The 18,475-nt window shown below is 49.2% G+C and overlaps 1 long non-coding RNA gene across 1 annotated transcript; it reads right to left on the minus strand.

The window, feature by feature from the left end:
• Positions 1-222: 222 nt before the first annotated feature.
• On the minus strand, positions 223-17,672 carry LOC115529530 (uncharacterized). Its single transcript, XR_003973565.1, has 3 exons — positions 17,564-17,672; positions 14,841-14,933; positions 223-1,351 (listed from the first exon to the last, which is right to left on the minus strand). It is a non-coding gene; the product is annotated as an uncharacterized LOC115529530 (long non-coding RNA).
• Between the last annotated feature and the right edge of the window lie 803 nt (positions 17,673-18,475).

Genomic DNA, 18,475 nt, shown 5'->3' on the forward strand with positions numbered 1-18,475 from the left:
CACAGATCAACACCGCCCCCCCATCCCCATCAGCCCCAACCCCGTTCGCCACAGATCAACACACACCCCCCCCCCCCCCCCCCCCCCCCCCTCGCCGCCCACTCCTTTCACCACAGAACAACACAACCCCCCCCCACCACCCCCCACAGTGCAACATGACCCCCTTCTCCCTGTAGGGGTCAAGCCGGAACCCCCCCCCCCCCCCCCTCTGGATCTCTGCGGACGGGGAGGTATTCACGGCGTAACGGAGATCCCTCCGCCATCGATCGGAGGGTCATGTGACGCGGAACATCGGATTGAATGGCGATAAAAATAAAAACAACGGAAAAATGAAACCCGAGAAAAAAAAATCCATAGCGAAAACGTCTCCGCCCGGGTAACTTTATACAGACTTTGCGGTGGCGGCGGCGGCGGCGGCGACGTGGGTTCAGGGTGGAGTCTGAACCGGTTGGGGTGCGCCTAGAGGTGGGTTCGGATCTCCGTAAATGAAAAGCCCCGTGTGGATTCAGGTTGTTAGCGGAGGCACCGAAGTCTCTCACCGCCAGCGGAGGAGGCGCTCATTGAAAGAAAGCGACGACAAAAAACCAAACAAAGGTGTTTTTTTTGTATCTTGGCTCTAAAATATACAAAGCAAAAATAATTAAAAACGCTGAGATTCTTTTTGGGTTCAAAGTCCCACAGCTCCCCTCGCTAATGAGCAGACAAACGAGCACAGAGAGCGCAGTGGGATGAAACGCCAGACGACTGCAGAGGGAACACGGATAAAATCATGTAGATATAGTCACCGTCACCCCCTGCTGCTGCATCGTAGGTAGATGTGTGTGTGTGTGTCTGTGTCTGTGTGTGTGTGTGTGTGTGTGTGTGCGTGTGTGTTTGTAAACTCCCCAACGACCTTAAAATCTGCCGATTTACATATGTTTCTCCAGTGACGCTTAAACAATGTAAAAGTAACAAATCCACATAACTATATCTGATACCTTTGTGTGTGCGTCTGCGTGTTTTTGTGTGTTTATGTGTGTGTGTGTGTGTGTGTGTGTGTGTGTGTGAGCAAGTGAGTTTTGTTGTGTTCCTTCTGTAGCTAAGATGAAATGTTTTATGTTATGTTGTATTCTAGCCTGTTATATTCTATATTATACGTAGGGCGATATGAAGATCTGAAAATGAGCAGGATGCCTCATCCGGTACAATACTTCTGTGACCTTGGGACACATGCATTACTGTAGCTTGTCCCTGATTTATAAACCACCCAACTAAAGTAAACTGTCATCCGCCCACTTACCCTAGCAAGAACTCAGTCCCAGCATCGCTGGTCTGGGAGACCTGGTTGAAGGGACACAGGGTGTAGGTGTACCTGGGGAGGACACAAACACACACACACACATTACATTTCAAATCTTCCTCCCAACTGGGCCCCTTTGTTAGGATACTTTGATGATGACTACGGTTTGTGTGTGTTGTATGTATTAGATAATAGAAGGCAACGAACAAATTGACACATTGAGTAGGCATAGGGATGAGAGAGAGAGACGGAGAAAGAGACAGACAGACAGACAGACAGACAGACAGACAGACAGACAGACAGACAGACAGACAGACAGACAGAGAGAGAGAGAGAGAGAGAGAGAGAGAGAGAGAGAGAGAGCGAAAGAGAGAGAGAGAGAGAAGGAGAGAGAGAGAGAGAGAGAGAGAGAGAGAGAACGAGAGAGAGAGAGAGAGAGAGAGAACGAGAGAGAGAGAGACGGAGAGAGAGAGAGAGAGAGAGAGAGAGAGAGAGAGAGAGAGAACGAGAGAGAGAGAGAGAGAGAGAGAGAGAGAGAGAGAGAGAGAGAGAGAGAGAGAGAGAGAGAGAGAGAGAGAGAGAGAGAGAGAGAACGAGAGAGAGAGAGAACGAGAGAGAGAGAGAGAGATAACGAGAGACAGAGAGAATAAACGTGATCAAAGTCCTGGACGGTGAAGCAAACAAGGCCGGGCGGACATCCCCTGCCCTGACCTTTGAACCCGAGAGCTACTTATTATAAAACGCTCGGAGATCGCCGCACGAGATTCAGTTGAATCAAAGACAAATGGATGAAAGAGGAATTGGACGAAAAATAGAGATTTATTTTTATTTTTTTAAAGTATGCAATTTTTTTAAAGTATATTCTGTATATACAGTATTAAATTATACATTTAGGTGGATGTATTTGTGGCAAGCGAAACATTTTGTGTTTTTTTTGTGTGTGCGCGTGCGCGTGCGTGCGTGTGTGTGCGTGCGTGCGTGTGTGTGCGTGTGCGTGCGTGCGTGCGCGTGTGCGTGTGTGTGTGTGTCTGCGATGGTGTGCTCCAAAGAGTAATATAAAAGGGGATCAAATGGATTGACGCCACCATCAGTGAGTCTCTCCCCTGCTTGGGAACTAAGTGACCTAAGCTGAAGAGCCATGAGGGCCGACCATGAATGAACGCTTGGTTCTTCCCCTCCTTGTGTGGATGGTATTCAGGTCTTTTCTCAGCCATCCCCTTCCCTCATCTGAGGGAGAGGAGGTGTGTTGAAGGGCCTTCAGGCAGGGTGACCCTGAACTCTGAACAAGGACAAGGCCACTAGAAAACTGTTAAAGCACGCTCATGCATACAGACACACACACACACATGCACACACACACACACACACACACATGTACACACACACACACACACATACATACAGTCTTACAGTCATGCAAACACACACCCATAGGCACACACACACACACACACACATACAAACGTACACACACCCACACACACATGATAACACACAAACACACACACATACACACACTCCGAATGACCCTGAACTACAAACAAGGACAACGACAAGCAAGACCCCCAGAGAAGTAACACAACACCCACCCACACACACACACACACACGTGTGTGTGTGTGTGTGTGTGTGTGTGTGTGTGTGTGTGTGTGTGTGTGTGTGTGTGTGTGTGTGTGTGTGTGTGTGTGTGTGTGTGTGTGTGTGCGCGCGCGTGTGTGTGTGTGTGTTTGTTGTTATGCAGAGCCAGTGCATAACAAGCTCCCCTTCCACCACATTAAACTTTTTCCATTTCAGCAAAATATCTGGTTGAAATGTTTTCTTATCATTTCGTTCAAACACTGGAAACGACAAATAATGAGCTAGTTTAAGTACTGCTCTTCAAGTTGTTTCCAGAGGAGCTGCGATGGGGGGGGGGGGGGGGGGGGCATCTGCACAGAGACCGTGACACTGAGCCCCCACAGCGGCACGAGGGACAGAGGGGTAGGGGTGGCTCTCAAATAGGGCTCGTGTTTTCCCCCCCTCCCAGTCGGTAATTCCATCCCCCACTCTATAATCCCCCCCCCCCCCCCTTCCAACCCTGCCCCTCATTCTTACCGACACATATATACACACACACACACACACACACACACACACACACACACACACACACACACACACACACACACACACACACACACACACACACACACACAGGCAATCCATCAATCCCTGACCGTTTCTGCTGACACGCCAGCATTGCAAAGAAAATAAAAAGGATGGATTTTATGTGGCAGTGGTTTGGGTGAGGGGGGAGGAGGATGGGGGGGGGGGGCACGGCTGTCTGACCTCGGACATCTGCCGCCGTGTGGCAACTCCGCGAATACCAGGAATAGGAGCGGGAAACAGCCACGAGAAGACGCACTGCATCCGTGTGAGACGAGGTTCAGATCACGGGTGTGGACGGCCACGCCCACTCTTTGCGGAACTAGCGACCCGATTGGTCAATGTGGGGGGGTGGGGGGGGGGGGACAAACCCTCGGGAAGAAAACACATAAACAGAGTGTTGCTCGTTGCTCATCCCCCGTCATAGCGTCCGCGATCACCTCATCGACCCCATCCCCTCCCCCCCTCCCCCCCTCCCCGCCTTAATGGATCCGACGGCCATCGACGAGCTCATTGATTGGCCATCCCTGAGGACAGCGACAAACAGCGGTGAACACAGAGTCCCCCGGACACTGAGTTGTGTCGCAGCATCAGCATCAGCATCAGCATCAGCATCAGCATCAGCATCAGCATCTCCATGGCAACGTATTCGTTACGCGTTGGTATGGCGTTACCCAGATTGGAAAAAATAAGAAGAAAGGATAAAACTCTGCAACGGACGGGTCGAAACGACACGTGGCTCGACCCACACCCACACGCACACTCAAACCAATCACACACACACACACGCACACACAGACACACAGACGCGCACACGCACGCCCCTGCAGGGCTTTGTCAACCAACACCAAGTTTGCCAAGACAGGAGTCAGGAAGTGAGATAAAATCCACATGAGATAAGGCGGCCAATGAGAGAGGAGCAGATGGAGGGACAGAGAGAGAGAGGGAAACGTGAGGCGACTGCGGCCATCAGGATCAGAGAGCGGTCAGTGCAGCAGGAGTGTGTGTGTGTGTTGCTGTGTTTGTGTGTGTGTGTGAGTGTGTGTGTGTGCGTGTGTGTGTGCGTGTGTGTGTGTGCATGTGTGCCGCGATGGCAGAGGCAGTCTGAAAGGCAAGGAAAGAAATGTCTGTGAGAGAAAAAGAGAGAGAAACAAAAAAAGAGAGAGGGGGGGGTGGCGGGAGAGAGAGAGAGAGAGAGAGAGAGAGAGAGAGAGAGAGAGAGAGAGAGAGAGAGAGAGAGAGAGAGAGAGATAGAGAGAGAGAGAGAGAGAGGGGGATGGCGGGGGGGGAGAGGGGGGGCTGAGGTCAGAGATCGACGGCGACCAGTATATAAATCACAGTGGGTGCACGGTGTAAGCTTCCGTACAGCCATCAGCATCGACCCCCTGGTGGAACAGAGCTAACTCCCCCCCCATACACATACAGACACAAACACACACACACATACACCTCCTATAGGCAGCGTTCAGCTTTCTGGCCCTCCATAGCTATCTGCCCCCAAAGAATCTCCTCCAAAAATCACAGTGTCGACAAATTCTTTAGGCCAACGCAAGTATGTGTTATCCGAGACATTTGAAAGCATGTAAAAAGAAAACACACAGACACACAAAAACGTAGAATAAACTCAATAAAAACACACTCTCATACACACACACACACACTGTCAGAAACACAGAGTCTAACAGTTAGGTGTTCAAATATAATAACAAGGTAGAAGGTGAGACACAGCAACCAGCAAATGCTCACATATTGATAAGCTCGTACTTCTGATTGCGGACTGAGGAGCAAGGTGTTGGGGGAGGGAGGGAGGGAGGGAGAGAGGGGGAGAGAAAGAGAGAGAGAACTCCACCAACTGTGCAGTGTGTGTGTGTGTGTGTTAATCTGTGTGTCTGTATGTGTTTATGTATGTGTGAGTGTGTGTGTTTGTGTGTGTGTGTGTGTTTTAATGTGTGTGTGTGTGTGTGTGTTTGTGTATTTGTCTGTGTTTATTTATGCTTGTATGTGTGAGTGTATTTATGAATGTATATGTGTGTGTGTGTGTGTGTCCGTGTTTATGTAAGTGTGTGTGTGACTATCCGTGTTTATGTATATGCGTGTGTGTCTCTCTATGTACTAACGTGTGTGACTGTGTGGGTCATGAACAATGGAGTGGACGACGAAAGCAGATTGGTTCATCGGTTACCATGGATACACTTTGTTATCGTTTCATTTATCTTCCTTGGCCGACACACGGGGTAAAAGTGCCGCCGAGGATCGTCCACGGCAACGCAATTAGTTGTTTACCGTGACCTCATCACTGGATGAGCGAACAGGGAAAATGAAGAGAATCCATATTTTCCCTTAAGTGATAAAAAGAGAGAGAGAGAGTGTTTTGAAAGAGGCTTCAAACCACAGCTGTGGTGGCAGACAAATGAAACACTCAAGGTAGAGAGTGTGCGCGCCAAGACACAGGGATCCACGGTGTTGATTACCTTGGACCGCTGACTGTGGTACTGTTATTTTTATAAAGGGAAGGTTAGGTGAATGGAACAGAAAGCCAGGCATATGAAACTCCACCGACAGCCTGGTTGAGCGTTGACCTTTTTACATATATAGACGAGGGAGGGACAAACAGAGAGACTTCAGATACCCAAGATGCACGGCGACAACATGAACGGTAAATGGATTGTATTTATACAGCCGTTTTCTAACCAGTTGCCAATCAAAGCTCTTTACAATTATTGTAAACATTCACCCGTTCATGTATACATTCAAACTCCGATGACGGTTTCAGCCATGCAAGAGACAGACAGCTCGTCGAGGGCGGTGGGGGTTTGGTGCCTTGCTCAGGGACACCTCGGCACTCAGTTAGGAGGAGCCGGGGATCGAACTAGCAACCTTCCGGTTACCAGGCAACCCGCTCTTCCTCCTGAGCTAGATGACGCCATGTAGAGATGATGATGGCTGTGTTTCTTTTGTATTGAACCGTACATACAAATAAGGCAACCAATAACCTTGAATCCAGAATCACATCTTGATGGCCATATTGGTGTTTACATCAAGCTATATGGGATAAGGACGTTGATTTTGCCTTCTTCTTCACTAATGAGAGGGAACAAGGATATGCTGTTCTTCTTGGAAGGAGTAACTTATTAGTAACATACATTATGCAACTTATTTAAGCTGCATATATCAACACAGAGTTGTTCCAACTTGTTCTTGTAATCATCCCTGACAAGCATGCATGGATTAATACGTAAACACGTGTATAAATAAATCAAAATTCATGTAGGCAGTTTGTATGAGTAGGAGATGCGTCGTATCACTCAGTCAGACAGATAGATATTAATACTTGGGTCTTATCTCGCTGAATGCTTGCACCTTAAGGCAATTGCTAATTGGATTCACCACTGCTTCTTGCTAGCCAGCCAAAATGTAATGTTGCCTCCCAAAGCATTTATCCGGGGCCACGTTTGGTTGTTGTTTCAAAACAGCTTTCATCAGGGAAAATAAAGTAATTTTTCACGGACAGGGAGAAATGGCAACTGCTTTGTTTGAGACGTGCACCACAAAACACCACATGGACTCTTTTTCCGATCGATATTCCCTAGTATATTTCTCCTCACGCCGAACCTCAGAGAAGTGCGTCAGGTAATTTGATCTCGCACATGAAGACTCAGCTCTTGAGGGGGATAGCTTAACACTTAGCAGGCTTATTATGCTTGCAGGAGCACTTTTGTTGTTGCGATGTGAATGACGCCTTACCAAAAAACCAACAAACAAACACCTTTACGCCCTCAATGCTACACTTGTGTTGCATGGTGTAGCTGTGGGAAGTTCCTGTCTTTGTTGTGTACGTTTATAGCCTAGTGCCTCACTTGTAAGTCAGTATGCATAGAGACGGCCTGTAAATGAACACGAGTCTAAATAGAGAGATAGAGCATACAAAAAGGCACTCAAACATTTCACTTTAAGTCATCTTTAACCTCCGACATTTGCGGTTTGATTTTCCTCTTTTCCGAGTGGTAACGAAGAGAAATGGTAAAGAAAACAAAAACAAACGCATAAAAAAACGGTGCTGTTAATCACTGGGGGTCATTGAATGGGCCGTTTTCGGTCGGGAATAGCAGCCCGGCCTTAGTGTTGGCAGTTAATAGGAGCCAGCCACTGCCGTTTCTCACTATCATTTGTCTGCATGGGGAGAAGGTCAGGAGATATTGTTTGTTTTTCCCCAACAAGGCGAGAGCCGCGTGAAATGTGGTCTGCAGCGTATACTGTTTTAAACGTTCTAATGTCACATGGTTAGCCTAATGGGAAACCAGGAGATTTAAGGTCGGGGATTTGAATACAGTCATGAATACACTTCGAAGCAGTACTTTGCCCGCATCTCATTTGATACCCGGCAACATAATTACTTTGGGGTTTCGGTTTGACTGTATTTTTGTTTCATTTAAGTTTCCGCCAAGAGACTTGGGTTGTGGCGAAAGGGACCCGGTATCTCCATTATTCTTGGCAGCGAGTTGAAGGCATAAAAGCAGCCCTCAAAGTCGCCATTTTAGTTGTCTTCCACTTTCCACATGGCGAAGCACACATCTGAGTCGGAATGGATATGTGTGCGGTTGGTGCCGGCAGCATCACTGTTAAAGACAGCAGTCCTCTGCAGCAGTATGGAGAGGAAAGCTGATTAAATCGTACACACTCACATATTAATGAGGAGTGCGCTTATACATCCAACAGTTCAGCAGGAGGGTCCACACTCTTCATAATTAATGAATTAGCTGCGAGCCCAGCCTTTCCACAGCTGTCACATGTATATGTTTATTTTAACCTTGAAAAGGCAAGTGTGGGTGTGTGTTTGCCTTCACGCAGGTGAAAATGAGTGCGTCGACAATAATGGAAACATTGGCAAATAGCTTTGTCTAAACACACAGTCTCGGGGTTATGTATATGGTAATGTGAATCACTTTAGCTCTCCTCTCTTCCAGCGACGTCAATAACTTATTGGGACGGGATGGCTGGGGTCCCAAAATAAAATACCCAGGAGGGTAAGAAAAACAGATAAGGGAGAATGGGCTCTCCTTAAAAAGAAAACCATGACTTTATTAACGTGTGAAAAAAAACAAGGGTAAACAAAACAAGCCAAACCGACGGCCAATTTGGATGTTCGAAGCAATCATTGAAGGCAATGACACAAATAGCTGCTGGCTAATCATTTAAAGCAGCGCTTTCCATGCCAAGTTGATCCATCAAACTTTATCTCGCCGTGGCGGCTATCTGCCGCAGAATCGTTAAAGAGTTGCAGACTATTACGCTCTGTCGATTCGCCCCCAAGTTAACACGACAACAGCCATCCACTGACCAATTAAACACAACTTTCACTTTGGGCTCCTCAATCGACTGTCAAGGATTCTCCAACAGCACTTACTTAACGATGACCGCCTCATCCTAACATCACGACGATGCTAATGTTGCTACTCTTTGCGAGTCTTAGTATTTCCCGCTGAACATAAACCCCCAAAATAATTGTTATGATTATTATGATCACAGAGAGTCAGGCAGGACGTTTTTTTGTCTTTTAAAATAGCCTTCAAAAAAACGTTTTTTCTTTCTAAAATATCCTTAAAAGTGGGAACATAACATGACTGTTGGCACCACAGTGTTCAATCCATCCCCCCTGAACCAACACTGGAGGAAATAATTAGGGAGCCAGCGTTTGGAAGCACAAAAGCACTGCAGTATCAACAACAAGTTCCTCGGTTGTTGTTTTTTTTTATAGAAATTGACGGGTCGGCCTCAGAAACATCTCTCCTGAAAGTAATTCGGTGCTCAAGATGTTTCTCTTCAGCAGAAGGGAGGTGCCAGGAGCAAAGTAATAGCACAGAATAAAAACATGAGCTTGTATCTAATGGTGTTTGTCAGTAGATGTGTCGTTTGAGTCTCTGTCGATAAAATATCTGGTGGGGGAGAGAGTTGTAAGAGCGCTTTTGTTCCACTCAACGGTACGAAACATCTAACTAGCATCATACAAACTAACATCAAGAGCTATAATGCTATATAGCTGGTGATGCTAGTTAGTCAATTGATACGAAAGTTGTGGTATTCATTAAGAGCTTGTATGCGTACAGCCGGAAAGTAAAGGTCAAGCACAGGGAAGTACAATGCCTAAATCGTTTTAGATGTTTTCTTAATAACTTCGATATCAGAACCAGTGAAGGTAATTTACTTTTGCCATTTAATTATTTTTTTTGATCCAAAAATGGAGCAAAGTGAAATCACTCCTAACGAAAAGTTAAGAAAGTGTACAAAACGCGGTCACTCTTACCTTCTCCTTTTGTTATGGACAATCGACCCACTGCGCCCTTTCAAAGTTAATTAATTGCATGAGCAGCTCATTAAGGAAACACACTAAATCTCCCGCATTAATTTAACAACAGCGCGCCCGCGACATCTATCATCGTTTAAAAGCCAGCGAGTGTGACGGCCAAGTGACAGAGTGAGGCATGGACCTGCATAAACAGCTCGCGCTCGCGTCGGAACACGACTTTCAAAAGACATTGAGCGGGAAAAAACTGACGCAGCCGCCATGACACCGCCGAAATGACGGCGTTTTATATTTTAGACGTGCTCTCCCGTGAGTTTACGGGCAGGACGGCGAATACAGACAGAAAAAGTGAGTCGAGAGAAAGATTGGAAATCAACCGTGACTGACCGCCGTGAGTGGGATTCGAACCGGGGTCGCCCTGAGGCGAAACGCTCACATGCCACGCGCACTAGCGGGTTGCGCCACCGGGCCCGGCGCCAGGCTCTCACCGCACAAGTCGAAACGAACACTGTGTGGGCCGACCGGATGTCACGCTGACGTAAACAGGAAGTGACAAAGCCGTGACGCCATGGGTGACGTTAGCCCGTCAGTTGCTATAGCGGGGTGACGTAGCTGTCTGTGCGACAGCCGGAGGTGCTGGAGCGTGGTGAGGCTCCACTCCTGAGGGTGGTGCCGGCGGAAGTCGGATTGCTTTTGTTTTGTTCTTTGGAAAGGGAAACCTTTTAACCCAAACATCCCGTCCGTCTCTCTGAGTAGCTTCAACGGGCCGAACCAAACGGGGAACACGCAACATACTGTTCTCTGATTGGCTGAGTGGATGCGTGATGGAACTTCAGCGGGGAACGGAATCGGCTGGCTATGATGAAAACGCAAATATGATATTCAGCTTTTTTTTTCACTTGCTCAATAATTATTTAATGTGTGTATCGACAGTAACACGGTGTTAATTGGACTAACCTCACTCGATAACTCATTTTTCTCAAGGCTTAATTTAATCTTCTCTGGATATGTAAAATAATATTAATTATAGATTCAATAATATATATACCATCACAACCACCACCAGCTCTGCCACCAACACCACAACCCCCACCATCTCTCTCTCTCTCTCTCTCTCTCTCTCTCTCTCTCTCTCTCTCTCTCTCTCTCTCTCTCTCTCTCTCTCTCTCTCTCGGAATAACAAGGCTTATTCCAAGGCAGATATATATATCGGATATATTAGCAGAAAACCTCTGGCGTCACACACAAACACAGACACACACACACACACACACACACACACACACACACACACACACACACAGACACACACAGAAGGCGGTAATGCTACCTCTCATCGGAAACGAGTGCGATTTATTCGAAAAACGCTTTGAAGGCCTGCAGTGAACGGCAGGAATCTAATCGTAACTCTATTCTATTCTCGTGGAGAAAAGTGTGTAGTGATGGAACTACAGCTATAATACAATACAACTCGAATTCCTGGGTACATCTTTATATCCTCAAATTCAAAGTGTGCATGATCTGCAGAGCAGTCCGGAGGAAGATGAGGATGAAGATGATAGCATGCGCACCGACCCTCCCCTTCCCATCTTTATACGCCACAACCATTTCCAGCGTCCATGTGAGGTGATTGCTCGTTTCTGATCCATCGGATCGAACCCAAGCGATGCTGCCTTGGATAAAACCAAACGGGGGGGGGGAGGATGGGTTGAGTGGACCGACCAAAGCCCGGAACAAAGCCCCCGACTCAAGAACTACGGGAACTAGAAGAAAAAGGGGCTTTGATGTTAAGAAAGAAGGAGGATCCCATTAGGACCATATATTAAAACAAACAGAGTCTATAGTTTGTGTCTGTTCCTCCGAAAACCAATCACCCCCTCACCGCCATTTCCCTGCTCCATTAGGGCTGGTTAATACACTGTGTTGAGGCCTGTGTGTCTGTGCTGCCCTCCTCCCTATTCCTAATGACCCTCAATCTCAATCTTCCTCTTCCTCCTCCCCATTTTGTTCCTCTTCCTCATCCTCCTCCTTCTCCTCCTCCTCCCCCGTCCTCCACTAACTGTTCCTCCTCCTCCTTCTTCTCCTCCGTCTCCTCCTCCTGCTCCAACACTAACAGATCCTCCACATCCTCCTCCTTCTTCTCCTTCTCCTCCTCCCCCTTCTCCTCGAACCACTAAAAGATTCTCCTCCTCATCCTCCTCCTCCTCACTAACAGAACCTCCTTCTCCTCCTCCTCCCCCTCTCCTCCTCCTCCTCTTCCTCCACTAACCTCTCCTCCTCCCCCTCTCCTCCTCCTCCTCCTCCTCCACTAACAGAACCTCCTCCTCCTCCTCCTCCTCCTCCTCCTCCTCCCCCTCTCCACCTCCTCCTCTCACAGATCCTCTCACTCTCTCTGACGCTTTGCGCGCTGTCGGGGATCTTCATCCATTTCAATAACGGGTGGGAGATATTAGTTGGTATTAAAGATACGCTGTTCTTTATCCCAGGGCTCCGGGCCCTTCCCGTGCGAGACCGGCACGCCGAGCAGAGAGAGGGAGAAAAAAGGAAAAAAGAAGAAGGAAGGATGAAGTTGAGCGATTTTAATCAAAAGTGAGAGGTCTGAACACCAGGGGAGGCAGCGTGTGGGAGACAGGCCTCCAGAGGATGATCACAAGCAGAGGAGTGGAGGAGGAGTGGAGTGAGGGGCTACTGTGTGGTGCTACTGGGCCAAACGCTGGGCGGGGTGGGGCGGGAGGTAGGGAGAGGGAGAGGGAGAGAGAGAGGGAGAGAGAGGGAGAGGGAGAGAGAGAGAGAGAGAGAGAGAGAGAGAGAGAGAGAGAGAGAGAGAGAGAGAGAGAGAGAGACAGAGAGACACAGAGAGAGAGAGAGTGGGAAAGACATGGCCAGAGAGAGAGAGAGAGAGAGAGAGAGAGAGAGAGAGAGAGAGAGACAGAGAGAGAGAGAGAGACAGAGAGACAGAGAGCGAGAGAGACAGAGAGCGAGAGAGAGAGACAGAGAGACAGAGAGCGAGAGAGACAGAGAGCGAGAGAGAGAGACACAGAGAGAGAGAGAGAGAGAGAGAGAGAGAGAGAGAGAGAGAGAGAGAGAGAGAGAGAGAGAGAGAGAGAGAGAGAGAGAGAGAGAGAGAGAGAGGGAGAGAGGGAGAGGGAGAGAGGGAGAGGGAGAGAGGGAGAGAGAGAGAGACAGAGAGACAGAGAGACACAGAGAGAGAGAGAGAGAGAGAGAGAGAGACACAGAGACACAGAGACAAGCAGAGAGAGAGAGAGAGTGGGAAAGACATGGCCAGAGAGAGAGAGAGAGAGAGAGAGAGAGAGAGAGAGAGAGAGAGAGAGAGAGAGAGAGAGAGAGAGAGAGAGAGACAGAGACAGAGAGAGACACAGAGAGAGAGAGAGAGAGAGAGACACAGAGAGAGAGAGAGAGAGAGAGAGACACAGAGACAAGCAGAGAGAGAGAGAGAGAGAGAGAGAGAGAGAGAGAGAGAGAGAGAGAGAGAGAGAGAGAGAGAGAGAGAGAGAGAGAGAGAGAGAGAGAGAGAGAGAGAGAGAGAGGTGGTCGAGCTGTCCGTCAACGTCTCTTCTCCTCAGCATCACGTCAGAGGCGGACGGCAGGGATTAAAGCGGAGAGGGGGTGGGTGTGTGGGTGGGGGAGGGGCCGCTCGGAGGTGAAGAGGCCTTGACTCGATGCAGCGCTGGCGGCGGAGCTACACAATGCTAATGGGCCGGGGATGGAACGGCGACGCGGTGTCTGTGCCCTCTCAAGTGTGTGCGTGCGTTTGTTTAGTCCAAACCAAAGCTGTTAACAGCTCGACCTCTGTGTGAACACCGTTTCCGAGCGGATAAACGGTCCACTTCAACCGATAAATAGAACACATCCAACCGTTTCAGATTTCAGTTTTTGCGTCGTTTTTTCGTATTCTGTGCTCGCAACCCGCGCCTCTAACGATTCCTCTGTTCCCCGCGGGAGCAAAGCGAAGACGTGGGACACCTTTTGCTCCGTGGACGAACCCGCGAACCAAAGACGGGAGGAAATCGTATTTCCGCGGATAGCCGGGGAGCGAGCGGGCGTTTCGTGGCGAGAGATTCCCGCGATCTCGGCACAGATCTCACAGAAGCGATATTCCTTCTAAAGAGTAGAGCCACCCACCGCTCAGGCAGACTCCAGCTGGCAGACAATCTCGAGAAGAACAGACTCTACCACTGCAGGGGACATAGGGAGAGGAAGGAGAGAGAGGTAGAGACAGTGGGAGAGAGAGATAGGGAGAGAGAGAGGGGGGGGGGGGGGGGGGGGGGAGAGAGAGTGAGAGAGAGAGGGGGGGAGAGAGAGCGGGAGAGAGAGTGAGAGAGAGAGGGGGGGAGAGAGATGGAGACAGGGAGAGAGAGTGAGAGAGAGAGAGAGTGAGAGAGAGACGGGGGGGGAGAGATGGAGACAGGGAGAGAGAGTGAGAGAGATGGAGACAGGGAGAGAGCAAGAGAGGGGGACTGAGAAAGAGGGGGGGGAGGGAGAGACAGGGAAAGAAAGAGAGCGAGAGAGGGGGGAGAGACAGGGGAAGAGAGAGCAGAACTTGTTTTGTTGATTACATTTCCGTTGATTATGCCGCTTGGCTTCTACAGGGATTGACTCGGCGCTCGCAAATTATCAATTTTAAATGACTAGATTGTTAATTGCGCTCCCGTATTTGCTATAATTAAAAATGAATTAATTGATTAATTATGCGCCCGGTTTGAAATGAAACGGTTACAATGTGTGCGGTCCTGGGCTTGCTGAACGAGGTTTTCCTCCACCGTTCGCCCTCCCCCGCTGTGCTTTGACTTTGGCGTTCTCCAAACCTTCACAGGCCCTCTCCGCGTCGTGCGAGCTGGCCAGTGTTTCACCATCCAGAGTCGACGCGACGCAAGACGGCTTCTCCCATTTTTCGAATCGAAGGCGTCCATAGAAATCGCCCCGAGTGAAACGAGAACTCAAGTGAGGGGGGAAAATTGCTGGCATCAATCAAAACGGAGAAAAGACCGTAAAAGCGTTGTGGGTTTTATTGAAAGGAAAAAATGTTCAACCCCGTCGTCTGTCGGTCTTCCATAATGAATGGTGTGCTTCAAGGGACGGCCTAAGGTTACTCACTCGTCGTACACCTTGAGCTGGAAGCATTGGCTGCTGAGGTACAGGAACTCCCTCTCTGGGCCGTAGTCTGCGTTCAGCCTCTCCTTCAGGTCACTGAGGAGGACACAGTAAGAAGACGGAAAAGTTAAGACGTTGACAACATGGAGGACGGAGGCTTAGAAGGAACAAATATCATGGATGATGATTTGGACTCGTCGATTGCCCTTGTGTTCTTCTAGTTTCTGGGTTTAAGAGGGTTGAACAATGTGTACACGCAACTGGTACCTGAATAAGGAGACTGAAAATAAATAAATGATAAATATATGCAATTTGCTGAATTCTATATTGAATATTTATTTATGCATATACATATGTAGACAGGGATGGAGCCAGAGAGAGGGAGAGGGAGAGGGAGAGAGAGAGAGAGAGAGAGAGAGAGAGAGAGAGAGAGAGAGAGAGAGGAAAAAGAGACAGACAGACAGAGAAAAAGAGCCGGATAGAGAGAGAAAAAGAGACAGACCGACATACAGACACAGATAGACAGACAGACTCTGTAGTCATAAATACGATGTCAACAGTCATCAGACCTGCTCCCTCATTAATCGCAGAGCATTAACCTGGACCCCATATTTCCATATTCATAACGCTGAACCCCTTATGGGTTAAACTGGTTATGGAGGGAGCATCTCTCTCTCTGCTGACAGAGGAAGTAATAGGGCTGTCAATGGGAGAGGCAGGTTACATAATGTTGCAAGGGGGGGGTAGGCTCCAGGAGGGGGGCGGGTCACAGTATATATGTAAGCACTCGCAGACGCTGCTGGCCTTTCCCACTCTTATTGGCTTGATCTGAGTCACAGAATAAACAACAATAATAATAACAGTGAAATACAATACGAGGACCAGAGGTTAGGAAACGGCAGAGAGTTTGAGAAAGACAGACAGGGATAGACACAGAGAGAGAGAGAGAGAGAGAGAGAGAGAGACAGAGACAGAGACAGAGACAGACAGAGAGACAGAGACAGAGAGAGAGACAGAGAGAGAGAGGGGGAGAGAGAGGGAGAGAGAGAGAGAGAAAGACTGAGAGAGAGAGAGAGAGAGAGAGAGAGAGAGAGAGAGAGAGAGAGAGAGAGAGAGAGAGAGAGAGAGAGAGAGAGAGAGAGAGAGAGAGAGAAAATAAGAGAGAGAAAGAGTCAGGGCTGTATCCATGCAGCATTGAGAAAATAAACTGAAAGTAAAAGTAGTGGGCGAGTGTGTAGGTGTCTTTGTGTGTGTGTGTTTGTGTGTGTCCTGTATGAAGGGAAGGATAGGAGGGGGGGGGGGGGAGTAACCTATTATTGGGCAACCAATTGGCCACCATCCAGAGAGACGGTAGGGGGGGGGGGGGGGGGATATGTGTACTTTCACTTTGGGTGGGGAAGGGCGAGGTTCTGGGTCTATCAGCCAAAGTCTGGAGGACGCCTGTGGATAGGGTGGGCTGACACTTGGGTAACCTCCTCTCCCTCCCTTCCCACCTCTCTCCTCCCCCCCCCACCCCCACTGTTACTTTAATGAACAGCTCCCAGACAGAGGGCTATCAAGGCTACTTTCCAGCCATTACTGGCCGTCTGGGAGCGCCTCAGACAGATGAAAGACTGAGGGGGAAGAGGCAGCCGCAATGGTCTCCGGCGCTCCGGAGAAGCCATTGAAAATGCTGTTGTTTGTTCTCTCGCCCTTCGTCCCTTCGTCTTTGACGTGGTGCTTCGTCTTGATTCTTCCGCGGCACTGTGTCCACACGCCGGGTCGCTGGAGTGTTGTTGTGGAGCCGGGTTCTGGCTCTGAGGATAAAGGGGAAGCTGACGGACGCTGGGTAGGGGGAGCTAGCGAGCGGTCCGGAGGAATGACACCGGAATAAAACCGGATTCAAACCGGGATGAGAACCAGAATCAGAACCGGATTCAGAACCAAACTCAGAGCCACAATCAGAAGCAGAAACAGAAGCAGAATCAGAACCACAATCTGGATCACAATCAGATCCTGGATCAGAACCAGTATCAGAAACGGAATCAGAACCGGAATCCGAACAAGGCTCAGAACCGGAATCAGAACCGGTATAAAATGCAAAGAGGAGTTTAAAAAAGACGATATTTATATCCTTTTTGCCAGTTGCGGCACATATCTTTCCATGCATTTTTAGTTTCCCACGACCTCCCCCCCTCCTCGCCTACATTGTACAGAAATAAACTAATGGAAACAGAACAAGAATCTAACTCAAGCCCTGGTAAGCGCTGCAGCTGGAGTTGTGACTAAATCGGCCTACCCATCAGTCTACAGTAAGCAACTGCTATCCCGCCCCCCCCATACACACACACACACACACACACACACACACACACACACACACACACACACACACACACACACACACACACACACACACACACACACACACACACACACACACACACACACACACTACCTCTGCGCTCGCCCCGGTTATCACGCAGTGAAAACTCATTACAGTGCAGCTTTTCCCGCCATCAGTCACACAGAGGGCTGCGGAGAGCAAGTCTATTTTAAGGCGTGCGCGGCGCGGCAGCACTAGCATGCTAACGGGTTCACGGTAACAGCCTTCAACACACCGCTGTTGGAAGAGAAGTGGGGGGGGGGTGTACCTCAATGACATGACCTTTCGAAAACATTTGAAACACAAACAAATGTTAAATCCTCTTTGACTCGTTTTTGGTTTGTTTGTTTTCTCCGCCCACCTGATCTCCGTGTTGGCGATGTCGTAGGCCTCCTCCACCTTCCTCAGCTCCTCCTCCGCCCGCTGCGCAGCTAGCCGTCGGGGACACAGAACAACACGGGGTCAGCTAGCGTTAGCATACCTTAGCATACAGACAACCAGACGGACGGACGAAAAAGAACAACAAGAGGTCAGGCTGCTGCGCCCGACAGCTAGCATTAGCATACGTTAGCATACAGACACACAGACGGACGGACACACAGAGACATAGACGGACAGAACAGCAGGAGGGTAGCGCTGGTGGCTACGGTAGCTAGCGTTAGCCGGCGTAGTCTAGCGCCTTGAAACGATGCGCTGTCACATGAGCTAGCAGCACACAGACGGCTGACACACGGACGCATGGACACACAGACAGACGAACACACGGATGGACGAACACACAGAAATAAACACACAGACGGACAGATCCCATCTCAAGGTGTGGTGGCTGCTGAAGAGGCCAGCGGGCCTAATGAGTCATCCCACACCGACGCATGAGTTGGTGGGGGAGGGCCGGGGAAGGTAGGGGGGGACGGGAGGAGGGGGGGAGGAAGGCTGGGGGTGGGGCTCAGATGGAGTGACGGACGGTTGCGGGTTTGAAACCTCACAAAGCACAAAGAACATCACTGACTCAAAGTCGTGTGGAGGGCCAGAATCGGACGGGTGAACAAAGTGGGCGAACGGTCCGATAGAACTAAAAGTCGGTATGCACGACACGTTTTTACGATCATCGTCCGTGCGGAACAAACAGTTCGGATGGTCAACTTTCTGAGCGATCCAACGACACGGGACAGCCCCCTGGAGATCTGCATAAAAAGAGTTTTTCCACCATATGGCTCCTTGGTGTGTGTGTGAGTATGTGTGCATGCGTGTGTGTGTGTGTGTCCGTGCGTGT

The sequence above is a fragment of the Gadus morhua genome, chromosome 17 (assembly GCF_902167405.1).
Source record: "Gadus morhua chromosome 17, gadMor3.0, whole genome shotgun sequence".
NCBI classification, from domain to species: domain Eukaryota; kingdom Metazoa; phylum Chordata; class Actinopteri; order Gadiformes; family Gadidae; genus Gadus; species Gadus morhua.